This window comes from Terrapene carolina, unplaced genomic scaffold (genome assembly GCF_002925995.2).
Source record: "Terrapene carolina triunguis isolate 2854851 unplaced genomic scaffold, T_m_triunguis-2.0 Scaffold22, whole genome shotgun sequence".
Classification (NCBI taxonomy): Eukaryota; Metazoa; Chordata; order Testudines; family Emydidae; genus Terrapene; species Terrapene triunguis.
In genome coordinates, this window is record NW_020664373.1 from 10,417,198 (window position 1) to 10,432,133 (window position 14,936).

Genomic DNA, 14,936 nt, shown 5'->3' on the forward strand with positions numbered 1-14,936 from the left:
GCCACGGGGATGACAGGGCTGCCTGTAACTGAGGTAAGTTTTGTTGAGGTAAAGTGGAATATACTTTCCTCAGACATCCTGAAGTACTTCTGGTGTTGACCTACACTTTCTGTAGAAGTAAGGATGATATGGACCAATACCTTTTTTTGGGTGTAGGGGGAATTTTTAGATGGACTCAGACCCATGAAAATTTAACAGATGTTTCTGAGGTGGGTCTCCCAAAAAGCACAGACTTCAAGCCCTAAGCACAGGTACAGTGTGTCCTCTGTTTGGTTCTTTATAGTCCATCTAACTTGAATTTATTGCCAAACTCCTGATCACAGGAGCACTCACAGACATTCGGTATTGTGTTCAGTTTATCACTATTGGGATTATTGTCAAATGTGCTGATCAAATGAAGTAAATTATACACCTATATAACTAGTTAAGGAAGGTCAACCAATTTAAAAGATGTTTTTTATATACTACATGATGCAGCTTCACAGCTCTGATGTTAAATCCACATTAGTCACAGTTCTGGCATTAAACCTAAATTTACTGATTTGGTTTTTTCCTCTAGTCGCTCCATTTCAATGCAGTCCACAACAGACTTGATTCCTTTTTATCCACCACCTTTGTATGTAGCTAAATTAAACCACTGGTCACTTGTGATGTTGACTAACACTTACCTCTATGGGGAGGTATCTGCTAAAAGAAAAGAAAAACAACCAATAATTTAGACATTTGCTACCTGATGTCTAAGCCTAAAATTACACTTTCTGCAGTAATGTCTCATAAATGGAGCTCAGATAAAAATCTGGGAGTTTATATTATGTCCCCAAGGGTTGTAATTTCAAAGCATGAACGGTTTTATTGCTAACCTCAAAAAGCTAGACTGGCTCCTGTGTTAAGCCTAAATAATGATCTTCACTTCCACAAGCAGAGGGGAGTATAAACTAGTGGATATGGCCATGGTTGCAAAAGAAGAGAGAGCCTGGTACTAGATGCTTCAGGGGATGGTGCAAGAAACAATATAATGGACAACTGCAGAATAAATGACTTAATGCCAGTTTTTTAATCCTCTTAATTAGTGGTTTATCATATGCCCTGAAACAAGAGGATTTATGCTTTAGCTGCTTTTTTAAGCTATCTAATGTTACTAAAGATATTCTTATTATTCATACTGTCCAACTCTACATATTAACCTTTCTTGGCACCATTGGAAGGAATATTAATGTTGACACCATTTAATAAAGGCTTGTCTACAAGGGAAATCATTCCTAATTCACTGTTTCTGATTTATTTTGGAATAAGTACGTCTATACATGGAGTTAGCGTGCCAATGAGAGCGTCTTATTCTGAATTATCTTAATCCTTTTTGTGGTTTAAACTAAGGCTAGGTCTACACTACCCACCTGAATCGGCGGGTAGAAATCGATCTCTCGGGGATCGAATTATCGCGTCTCGTCGGGACGCGACAATCGATCCCCGAATCAACGCTCTTACTCCACCAGCGGAGGTAGGAGTAAGCGCTGTCGACGGGGAGCCGTGGAGGTCAATTTTGCCGCCGTCCTCACAGCAGGGTAAGTTGGCTCCGATACGTCGAATTCAGCTACGTTATTCGCATAGCTGAATTTGCGTATCTTAAATCGACCCCCCCCCCCCGTAGTGAAGACCTGCCCTAATTGAGATTAGGCACTCTTATTCTGGAATAAGAGACTCTACACCTGGAATGAGTTAGGAATAGTTAATCTGCTTTATATTCACACTCTACTTTATTCCAGATTGTCTTTCATGTAAAGACAAGCCCTAAAATAGCTCTTTTGTAAGAACTGTATCCAATGTGGTGCTTAATCAAATGCTGCTCTCAGACCAACCTCTGCAAATACAAATTATTTCAAAACAGGGAGCCAAATTTTGCCTTAAAGTACCCAATATAATCCCCAGTGATGGTCCCTGACTTTCACTGTTAATGCCAAAGTTCCTGTTTTTCTTTTACCTGAATGTAATTTCCCCCCCTCTATTTTGTCTTAAAAGCATAGTAAAAAGTCTAAGCCCATAAGAGCTGACATGGCAAATCACATCTGTGTGCTTAAAAGCTTTGTCCAGAAACGATACAGAACAACTTTTACATTAGCTGCCTTGCCAAACAAAATCATTACTTTTTCCCCATGATACCCAGAGACACTTAATCACATCACGACTAGAGATTTTCATTTTCACATAAGAGATAGTTTTAGTATTGCTATAAATCTTCCTGCTGGTGAAATGAATGTTGCCATTATAATCATAGCAAGAGAGAGAATCCTACTATCTTCCCATTTGAAGAAACATTAACTTCTCTGTTGTGACTACCAGTGCTTCTATTTAATGAGAAATCACTTTGATTGACAACTGTGTACAGGATATTGAGCTGAAGTGTTTGTTCATTGAACTCAATGCAACGGGAAAAATACTTATTGCCCTGCTTATCCTGTTAAGTAATGATTATGTCATATTTGATAATACATTATTGCAATTGTCTTTTTTTTAAATCTGTGATGTTTCTTAGTACTAAAAATTAAAGGGACCTCCTCCCAGATTGTAGTTATTATTTCACTTGTGTCGGAGATCTAGAGAGATGAAGGATGATCACGTGGTTAGGGTGTTAACCTGGGACTTGGGAGACTCAAGGTCAATTCACTGCCATGCCACAGATTTCCTCTGTAACCTTGGACAAGTCACAGAGACCTTGTCTACACTACCCGCTTAAGTCAATGTAACTTATGTCACTCCGGGGTGTGAAAAAGCCACCGACCTAAGTGCTGTCCACACCAATGCTAAGTCCCGCCGACACAGCTTCCACCTATCGCTGAGGTGGAGTAATTATGCCAACGGGAGAGCTCTCCTGTTGGCATAGCGCATGTTCACCAGACGTGGTGCAGCTGCGCCGATGTAGCACGGTAATGTAGACTAACCCTTAGTCTCACTGTACGTCAGTTCCCCAGCTGTAAAAATGGAGGGAAGCAAAGTTCAATAACTTTTAATGCATATTAAGAGTAAATATCCAGTAGTGGAAACAGACACACTGAATTTCTTGAGATATATGGGGGTTGGCTGGATCTTGCAGGCCAAATCCTGCTTGACTCATTCACAGTAGTAGTCTCATTGAAGACAACGAAACAGACAAGTTGTTTGTTTGGCCCTACTCCTGTACAATGGTAGAGAATAAAAACCTCAAGGAAGAAAATAAAAAGAATAGCAGGGACAAAAGGTGTCTGAACAGTGATATAGACTTTTCCTTTCCAATGGATTTTCCTCTCCCAACCCAACTTAAATCAAACAATGGACATACAGCATTCTGTAAACAGATCGACAATTGTGCGACACAGGGGCCCATTTTTGATGGACAATTCTATGCTTATATTTAGTTCCAAACAATATGTTACTGGGTGAGTCTGGTGAATTGGGAAGCAGGACCAGATTATGCAGAAAAGCTTGTTAGAAAGAGTAATATCTGAGTTCAAAGAAACTAATTATATTCTAATTTTCACCATAACAGTCACAGTGCATGCACCAAAGCTACTACTCCCACCTTCTGCCTAAACTTGAGACAACTTTTTATTGGGGCTTCCTTGCAGTCTCCACAGGTACCCCTGCAAAGTGTGTGCCCACACCGATACAGCAGTCTGACATTAGCCACAGTACAATCTAGACTGTTGAACAGCTGTCTCCTCTCAATTCTCCATCCTGGGGTGCCTTTTACACTGCCTCACTGTGAGAACAACTACTCCTGATCTGCTCACAGTCACTAGCCTGTAAATTACTCCCAGCTGCATTATATGTGTGTTATAACCAGCCACTCATGAATTACATTACAGGGCGATACCAGAAAACTCTCAGTCCCAGCTCTTTCCTTCTGGACAATACAAGCTCTTAGAAAGTCTGTCATTATCTTAATAGAAAATGATATGTACAAACCCTGTTATCTCAAATGGAGGTTCCCAAACACTTCAACCAAACACACTGGTTTAGATAAAACAATAAAACAAGTTTATTAACTACAGAAAAAAGATTTTAAGTGATGACAAATAATGAGGAATAAAAGTCAGGATTTGGTTACAAGAAAATAAAAAGTAAAAATGCAACTAATATCTAACATAACAAGCTAGGTGAATTCCAAGTAAAATGTCTCTCTCAATCTCACCACATGCTTTTGCAGTCCCACTGGCTGGAATCTTTTCAGCCAGAACCCACCCCCTCTCCCCCCCCCCACTTCAAAGCTGTCTCTTTTCTTCAGGTGTTGTGGCTGCCATGGATGGAGAGAAAGGGAGGAATAATTTGGGGCATATGTTCCCATTTTTTATACTTTTCTTCCTCTTTGAGAATGATCTGCAGCTGGGATTTGAAAGTGTGTTGGGACAGGAACTTTCAGTTGTTCCTTTGCCAAGATGTAAATTTCTCACTCACACCCTCCTTCCTGCCAAAGAATGATACCTCACAAGGCATACTTTGTACTAAGTTTATCGTAGTCTTGTAAAAAAGGGACCATAGGGATACAGACTATCACAAGCAGCATTTTGCAGGTGTAAATACCTGACCCCACTCTTCAAAAAGTCACACTCTCAATTTGGAACCATTGAGACCAGTGTGTTTTGTGGGTGCAAATGCTAACACATACATGTGCATATGTGCAAAGTATGCAAGATGGCTTATATAGTTTTGTATAAACAAATATGGAGCCAAAGGAATTAAAACTTACATTTGTGACTGAATGCACCCCTGTATTCACACCCTACACACCATTGTAATAATCTTTGTATAAAATATGCCTTGTGAGGTATCATTTGAAAACTAATAACTCACTGGCCAATAATATCATGGTGAAATATATGTAGCAACATTTTAGGTAAAGTTATTAACATAAGTTGAAATGTGATTGCCAGACAAGTCTGGGGAGTGGATAAACCAGTTTCTCAAATACAAAGGATGAGCTGATGCCTCTAGCCAGGTGTCAAAGCTGATGGGCAATCACCTATCGAGTCACCATTCTTTGGCAAGGAAGAGGGGCAGGAACAAACTGATCTGCATTTTAGCAAACAACAGCATGGAACCTCTTTCAGCATGAGACTCCTTGTCTCCATCCTCATGGTGGGAATGAACTTTATCTAGGGGTAACCCTGAGCACAATTATTTCAAAGGGGGGCTGGACTATAAAGTGAGGGACAAAACACCTCAAGTATCTCTCCCTATCTGTCTCTCTTTCTTTTTCACCTAAGACACCAAAGGAAGCAGCCATTTGACTTTGGGAGAGATCCTGACCTGAAATTTGGTCCACCCTGTTGCTGGGGACATGTGGTAAGAATTTTATCTTGAACCAAGTCTAGTTAGTTAAGCTTTAGCACTGGAAAGTGTTTCATCTTTATTTCTCTTGTAACCAATTCTGACATTAATGACTTGTACGTGTACTCACTTAAAATCTCTCTCTGTAGCTAAATAAACTTGTTTTATTCTTTAATCAAAACGAATCCAGTGTTGTGATTAAACTGGGCTGTGTGGTCACGCTATTTAAAGTAGTAAACTGGTGGACATTGACCCCTTACAGGGGCAACGGACCTAAAATATCTGAACTGTCCGGGAAAGGGCTGGCCAGTGCAGAACACATTTTGGGGGGGAAATCTGGGACTGGGAGTGTGTTGGGGTCATTCTGCAAGTGGTAACCAAGGCTGGTGGAAGCCAGCGAGTGTGACTGGAGTGTGCTGGCAGGCTGCAGCTACACATAGACACTCTGGGTCAGCGCTTAATTTGTAATGAAAGAGGTGCCGGGGCTCAAGCAATTTTTTTTACTTTCATAACTGACATGGCAAGCCCAGAGGTGCTGGGGCTATGAACTGCCAAGCCTGGAAGTGCTGGGGCTCAGCCCTGGCAAGCCCTGGCACAAATTAAGCACTGCTCAGGGTGTGACCTGCATGCTGTTTGTGCGAAGCCTCCATTGGGAGCTGCAGCAGCAAAGAATTGTGAGGCACCCCAGTTTGCAGGGCAGTTGGTGACACAGTCCCTCACTGATCTGGATTATGCCTTGGAAGATCATACCACCCTAAAGCACTCAAAAGATTCCTGAACCTTCCCTCATCTAACTGGCAGACAACCTGAGGTGAAATTTGACACAGAGAATAGCATAGATTTTATCCCCTGCCAATCAGAACTTCACTGCCAGGTATTGGTATCAGTCTTTTAAAATGTACCTTTGCTCAGGGATAGGTCTACACTTACCCGGTAGTTCGGCGGCAAGCAAATCGAACTTCTGGGTTCAACTTATCGCGTCTTGTCTGGACGCGATAAGTCGAACCCGGAAGTGCTCGCCGTCGACTGCGGTACTCCAGCTCGGCGAGAGGAGTACGCGAAGTCGACGGGGGAGCCTGCCTGCCGCGTCTGGACGGAGGTAAGTTCGAACTAAGGTACTTCAAACTTCAGCTACGTTATTCACGTAGCTGAAGTTTCATACCTTAGTTCAAATTGGGGGGTTAGTGTAGACCTGCCCTCAGAAAGGGAGCTGTAAATATAGCAATTCGTTGCTGCACAAATTGATTTTCTTGTTTTGTCAATCAGACACATTATGGACTTGATTCATCGTTGCTCTGTTACACCAATTTTATGCCAGAGAGGGGAATCAGGTCCTAAATATTTAATAACAAAATGATTTTGTTAGTATTCACATTGCAGAGCTAGTTAAATTTTGGAACAGTGAAGCTATCCTTGATGCTGTCTCATGCATCAGCAAGTAGCCCAATCCAGTAAGCCTGGCACAGAAAAACCTTTGAGACTTGCTAGCCAAGGAGAATACTGATTTGGGCCCACAGTTGCCAGTGAATTCTGATTGCATGATATTTATCTTGGTGAAACTGTACAATGCAGAATATGCAGAGCTTTATGTTCAGACTCTACGTTCATGAGAGCCCTACCAAGCCTTTTCTGTAAAAAACGAGCAAATGTGATATGGAAGCTATTAATGGGTAATAAAACTTGCAAAGATTCTCATGTTCCATGTTTAAGACCAGCAACCAGCACTCGCAGTGCCCTTAATCCACCAAAGCACTTAAGCATATAAGCAGTGCCATTGAGAGTCTTTTAATTGACTTCTGTGGGTATTGGATCCGAGTTACACCAGTTCAAACACTGATAGCAGAAGAGATCCCTCAAACTCCTATTTGGTTTATGAACAAGGAAGGGTCTGATTCTCCTCTCATTTACACGGGAGTAAATCCACTAAAGTCAATAGATTTCCACCTGATGTGATAGAAGAATCAGGCCTCACACCTCCTGAGTCTGAGAAATCTGCTCTGTGTCCAAAGCTCTGCCTTACAACTTAACTTTCTTTTTATTTGTGTTTGACATTTCCGAGGCTAAGTTTTGTTACTGATGATTAATCTTGGATAGTGCGCTGATGAGATGAGAAGATACTGTATAGAATGCCTGTAATTGTGTGAAAAATTGAGATGGAAAACTCCACTGATAGCTAGTTGTTGGGACAGGTGAAGTAGCTTGCTGCGAGGGGATACATTAGTGCATCAATAAGACTAGATTTTACACAGTGATTAAACCCCAAATAATTCATCACTACTGTTTGTGTTTATCAAGTCTAAAACAGATAACTACTCTAAGGGCAAATGACTTCTCTCCGTGCAATGAAAACAAAAATAAATAGCTGAATCCAATATTCCCAACACATCAGAAATTTCCAAAACATCCCCAAGCATTTTCCTTCTCATTAACTCTGTTAAGCCTACTGACTATGTAGTGTCACTGTCGCAAATTTTAAATGATGCAAGAAATGAAAAATACCTGCTAGGTTTTTTGTGGACTGGTTTAGCTAAATTAAGAATCAATGTAACTCTTCCCTGAATATTAAATGAAAATCTGTCAAACTCTTTTTTTGTCAGTAACATTCACTGGGTTTTAACACAAGATAAAACTTCCTTATGCTCAACTAGGACTGGAACTAAGAGTACCAAAATCATACAGGCAAAGCCAGGAGACAGACCCCATGTATTCATCCTGGGAATAAACAACAGCAAATAAAAGTTCGGAGCCTTTTCACCTTGCAAGCCAATCCGTGTGAATGCTTACTTGCTCAGGGCATTGTCACTAGCTGCCTGAGCACTGAAAACCAAGATCTGGCAATTGTTACATTTGTCATACCATTGCCTGTGCAGGTTCCTAATAGAACTACATGTGACCAGGACAAAGTAAGAGATTCAGTCAACTGGAGGGAAAGGAGAGAAATTTTTCTGTCTACACTTCTTTACATTGGCAAGGTGTTCAAACACTGTGATGTATATAGACCTGGACAGACAGAAAGCCCTCCACATACTTGTCACACCCAATGTGTGATAGTGAATGGGTAGTAAGATATGTTTCTTTATACGTATTTGTGGTTTAAAACATATATTCTAGTTTACCTTTCATTTTTTCTTTCCTAACTGGAGTCAGAGGCTTTGATTCTCATCTCACCTCCACTACTGTAAATCAGGAGTAACTCCACTGAAGTCAAGAGTTACAGTGGTATAAGAATTGGATGTAGTCACTACAATATCTTCAATCCCCTCTTTCACAGACACAGTGAGGGAAAACTATCCTATCCCCTGGCAAGTCCCTCCTGGTGTCTAGTGGCAGAGGTAAGGGTACGTAGGACACAACTGAATAAAGGTGGCTAATGAGGCTCTCTACTCATGTCAAAAGATTGCATTTTCCCCTTATTATTTTGTCACATATGTACAACAAAGAGCACAGATAACTGCAATTACTACATAGCTCTTCCAAAGGTTTCACAAAGAAGCAGGGGTCCTGATTCTCTACTGCATTACTCTAGTGTAACTCTATTGAAGTCAAAATGCAAAACTCTAACACAGAGTATCAAACTCCAGGCTCTCAAAAAAATGCTATTTTCATATGGCTACTATTAAAAGTGGGAGTGTATCATGTTACAAGCCTTGCAACTGAAGTTAGAGCCATGACAAACAACTTATCTTCTATGGCTATGTCTTCACTGACAAAAAAGGGGTGTGGTTTTTGTTCTGTATTTTGTTGTTTTATTATGGGATAATTAATGGGGGTTAGCTCTCCTGCTGTAAAAGTCTAGTGGAGTCAAGGCACTGTAGTTTCACCATGAGGTAAATGAGGTGAGGTGAACCACAGGATGGGACTATAGCACTGACCCCACCTAAGCTATCTCATGGTAAACACTGCAAGTGTGTTGGCTCCACTTAGGTTGTTACGGACTGAGAGCTAGCCAGCATTAGTATCTCACTGTGTTTATTTAAAAAATAATTAAAACCACCAACTTTGTGTCAGTGAAGGCAAAGCCTGTATTGACCCAAGAGTTAATAACATCCTATTGGAGTGCTTGGGAAGATAAGTTTGTGAGGATGAGTCCATTGGGGTGACAATGATTAGGCAGCAGTATCTTGGAATCAATTCTTGCATGAAAACTCATAGGGCTGCATCACTGATTGTGATCTGATCATCTAGCAAGGGATGTTAAGAGTAACAAGAAGGGTTTCTTCAGGTATGTTAGCAACAAGAAAGAAGGTCAAGGAAAGTGTGGGCCCCTTATTGCATGAGGGAGGCAACCAAGTGACAGAGGATGTGGAAAAAGCTAATGTATTCAATGTTTTTTTTTTGCCTCTGTCTTCATGAACAAGGTCAGCTCCCAGACTTCTGCACTGGGAAGCACATCATGGGGAAAAGGAGACCAGCCCTCTGTGGAGAAAGATATGGTTCAAGACTATTTAGAAAAGCTAGATGAGCACAAGTCCATGGGGCCGGATGCGCTGCATCCAAAGGTGCTAAAGGTGTTGGCGGATGTAATTGCAGAGCCATTGGCCATTATCTTTGAAAACTCATGGCGATCGGAGGAGGTCCCGGATGACTTGAAAAAGGCTAATGTAGTTCCCATCTTTAAAAAAGTGAAGAAGGAGGATCCGGGGAACTACAGGCCAGTCAGCCTCATCTCAGTCCCTGGAAAAATCATGGAGCAGGTCCTCAAGGAATCAATTCTGAAGCACTTAGAGGAGAGGAAAGTGGTCAGGAACAATCAGCATGGATTCACCAAGGGCAAGTCATGCCTGACTAACCTAATTGCCTTTTAAGATGAGATAACTGGCTCTGTGGATGAGGGAAAAGCAGTGGATGTGTTATTCCTTGACTTTAGCAAAGCTTTTGATACGGTCTCCCACAGTATTCTTGCCAGCAAGTTTTTTTAAAATGGAGATATCCTATCTCCTAGAACTGGAAGGGACCTTGAAAGGTCATCAAGTCCAGCCCCCTGCCTTCACTAGCAGGACCAAGTACTAATTTTGCCCCAGATCCCTAAGTGGCCCCCTCAAGGATTGAACTCACAATCCTGGGTTTAGCAGGTCAATGCTCAAACCACTGAGCTATCCCTCTCCCCCATAGTCAAAGAACTATGGGCTGGATGAATGGACTATAAGGTGGACAAAAAGCTGGCTAGATCGTCAGGCACAAGGGGTAGTGATCAATGGCTCCATGTCTAGTTGGCAGCCGGAATCAAGCGGAGTGCCCCAAGGGTCGGTCCTGGGGCTGGTTTTGTTCAAAATCTTCATTAAAGATCTGGAGGATGGCGTGGACTGCACCCTCAGCAAGTTTGCAGATGACATTAAACTGGGAGGAGCGGTAGATACACTGCAGAGTAGGGATAGGATACAGAGGGACCTAGACAAATTAGAGGATTGGGCCAAAAGAAATCTGATGAGGTTCAACAAGACAAGTGCAGAGTCCTGCACTTAGGATGGAAGAATCCCATGCACTACTACAAACTAGGGACCGAATGGCTAGGCAGCAATTCTGCAGAGAAGTACCTAGGGGTTACAGTGGACGAGAAGCTGGATATGAGTTGACAGTGTGCCCTTGTTGCCAAGAAGGCTAACGGCATTTTAGTCTGTATAAGTAGGGGCATTGCTAGCAGATTGAGGGATGTGTTCATTCCCCTCTATTCGACATTGGTGAGGCCTCATCTGGTTTTGGGCCTCACACTAAAAGAAGGATGTGGAAAAATTGGAAAGAGTCCAACGGAAGGCAACAAGAATGATTAGGGAGCTGGAGCACATGACTTATGAGGAGAGGTTGAGGGAACTGGGGTTATTTAGTCTGCAGAAGAGAGGAATGAGGGGGATTTGATAGCTGCTTTCAACCACCTGAAAGGGCGTTCCAAAGAGGATGGATCTAGACTGTTCTCAGTGGTACCAGATGACAGAACAAGGAGTAATGGTCTCAAGTTGCAGTGGGGGAGGTTTAGGTTGGATATTAGGAAAAACTATTTCACTAGGAGGGTGGTGAAGCACTGGAATGGGTTACCTAGGGAACTGGTGGAATCTCCTTCCTTAGAGGATTTTAAGGTCAGGCTTGGCAAAGCCCTGGCTGGGATGATTTAGTTGGGGATTGGTCCTGCTTTGAGCAGGGGGTTGGACTAGATGACCTCTTGAGGTCCCTTCCAACCCTGATATTCTATGATTTTATGATCTAGCTTCTCAGTCAGAAGAAGTCTCCAGAGCTGCGAATAATGTCACCCTGGGGACAGATTCTGACATGCTACTCATGCTGAGTAGTCAACTACTCTGCAAGTTGCCACATTGATTTCTGTGAGTCAGATACTGCTCAATGTGAGCTAACTCTGACCCCTGAGAAGGAGAATTGGGTGAAATTTGTTCAGTTTTCTCTGTTAATTTTTTTTGAAATATTCAGTACTATTTGGGAACGTATCACTAAGCAATTTTCAGCTTGGTCAAATCTCCGTCTCCCATGAAACAGAACATAAAAAATCATTCTGGTCTGCAAAAATAAACCCCATTCACAAAAACAACATGGTCTGCTCCCTTCAGAAAGGGAGGGGAATAGGGATGTGTGAAATGTTCACAGCACACTCACACTCCCCTCAAATCAACAGCCAGGGAGAGGATGCCCCAGGCTTTCTTCAACAAAGACCATATCCACACTGAGATGGCAACACAAACAATCAAACTGTGGCAAGCTGGGGTGTGAATCTACGCTGCAGTAGCCTGCATCAGTCTAACTGTCTGTGTGGACCTTGCTGACATGCTTGAACAGTTTGTGAGGGCTCTGAGCTTTGCAACAGGTCTAGCTCAGTGCCCCAATGAAGTGTTAATTGTCAGCAAGTGCTACAAGGACAGTTAGTCTGCAGCAGGATATTGCAGGGCAGATTCACACCTCAGCTTGCCATGGGCTTGCAGATGAGCACTCTGCTACTGTATACTAGTAAAGTGCTCCTAGTGTGGACACAGTTCATACCGGGAAAGCTTTGCTTTTACTGCTATAGTTTATTCCACACACACCCAGCTTTACTGGTAAAACTGCAGTTTGGCCAGTATTGCTGCATCTACCCTAGGGGTTTCTGCTGGCTTAGTTGGGTAGTTCAGAGATCACGCCTCGTCACACCCTGGACCAATGTAAGTATTCCAGCAGAAGTCTGGAGTGTAGGCATATCCTATATCTATGCAAGAAAGTGTTAGCTAATATAGAATCAAAAGAGTTATTCAGGGGATGTGCTGTGTTGCTACAACCACTAATTCTTTACTTGAATCTGTTGCTTCTCAAGGAAGTCCCCATTTCCAAACTAAGCATGGGGGGAAAATTTGAGTGTATGAAGCTCTGTGATGTGGGTCAAATACTTGGCAGATATTTTTTAAAAGATATGTCTAGTATTATTAGGGGTGGAGGGAGGATTCTTTTCCTTTCCACTCTCTTGTGCAATCATGGGGGCATGTTCGGGTACTAGTTTTGAAACTATAAGAGAAAATGTATGTTCTGAAAATGTTTCCGATCTCAACTGAGGTCTGTAGTTACTGTAATACCAAATAATAATAATGTCAATGGATGTGATGCTCAAATAAGGACTGAGTAAAAACTAATTAAAGACTTCAGGAATCAGCTCCATACATGTATGGCTATTTCATTTGCAGTTTAAACAGATATAGCAAAGATAACAGATGTGCAAAACATTTCCTAGAATCAATAACTGACTTGAATGAGTTGATGCTCCAAAGCACCGTTTATGGCTATTAACCCCCCTCAGTCTTTAGATTCTAGAAAATGTGCTGCTCTTCCAACATTAACTCCTCTTAATTAAATGCAGATGCAGATGAAGGAAAGCAGCCTTTTCAAGTATATTTGCTAAAATATGGCAGATTTGGAAAAAGACTATGTCACGCTTCCTGGTTTGGGACACAGCTAAGAGCACCGATCTCAGGTCAGACTGCCCGGAAGCAGGGCATGTACCCCAAAGTAATGGTATAGACTATCAAGATTTCACCAAGCCAGTAACAAATGTGTGCTTCCAAAATACTATACTAGTTATTCTGAAGCTACAAACAGTCTCCTTCAGGCCTTCTAGCCCCTCATGCACCACCCAGACAAACCAGACTTCTGTGATAAATGATTATTAAAACCAGAAATCACATATATTAGGTTCTTCCAGTTCCAAAGAACCAGACATCGCCCCTTTCCCACTTCCACTGCTTCCCCCCATCAAAATATACTTCAGATATTACCCAAAACCCACGCTGGTAGCCAATCCTTTAGTAAACAAAAACTAAAGGTTTATTAATATTAAAAAATGAGAGTTATTAAATGGTTAAAGTGAATAATACACATTACAGTTGATTTCAGAGTTTGTAGATCAGGATAATAGCAGTGATCTGTTAACTTGCAATAAGTCTCTCTGGATCTCCCAAAAGACTGGGGGGGTCCTTCGTCCATTGTTCAAAGCTCTTCTTGTTAGAAATCACAATCCAGAGATGTGGAGCAGGAAAGAGGCAAAGAAGTGATGTCACAGTCCCTACTTTTATATCCCCAGCCCATGTGCATGGAAAGTTACTGGCACAAACATGGAGTCTTGGATCACATGTCCTTACATCCCATTGCTGAGTCATGGGGCAGCCATTATCTCTGTGCCCTCTGAGGCATCTTCAGGAGGGGCTCACTGAAGAGTTGATTCATCTTAATGGGCCATCAACACATGTTATTCAGGAACCCAACACCTTTGAGACACAAACCATAGGAAATATTCATAACTTCAGATACAATGATAATACATGCATATGAACAGGAAAACATTGGAAAAGTTGTAATCTATTAAACAATGATATCTTAGGAGGCACACTTTACATAAGATTTATCACAACTGTGCAACAATGTTGATACATAAGTGGTGATTAGTGTAAATATTTTCATATTTCTTTTTATACAGACTATAGATGGACTGTCATTTTAAATAGTGTAAAATAACGGATGATGGCTGAAGTGGAAAGCATGGAAACACTTTTTTCCATTATAAAAATCTGTCCATCCTTTTTGGGAACAGCTTTAATACATGACTGGGGACAGAAGGTTAACATGGCATATGAAAATAGGTATTGTTCAAAAGAAGTGACTTGAAGTGCTCTGGCGGAACACAGAAATATGAAGTGACTTACCCAAAGGCACACAGTAGGTCAGTGGTACAGCTGGGAACAGACCTCTAATGAGGGCACTTCACTGGCAACGTTAAAGCACTGCTGCGGCAGCACTTTAATGTGACTTGTGTAGTCATGGTATAGTGCTGGGAGAACTCTATCACAGAGCTCTAAAAAACCCACCCCCATGAGGGGAATCGCTACCAGCGCTGGGAGAGTAGCTCGCAGTGCTGGTGCACTGTCTACACTGGCACTTACAGCGCTGAAACTTGCTGCGCTCAGGGGGATGTTTTTTCACACCCCTGAGTGAGAAAGTTGCCAGTGTAGACAAGCCCTGACTCTCTGTCCAGTACCTTATATCTATACCACACAGCCTTCCCTTCGGTGAGTTTTCCTTGAGCGAGTACTTCATGGTTGGGCCCATAGATAAATGGGAGTGTTGAGAAAAATAAGTAAGTTTCAATTAATATGTAGGGGACACATCTTGCCTTG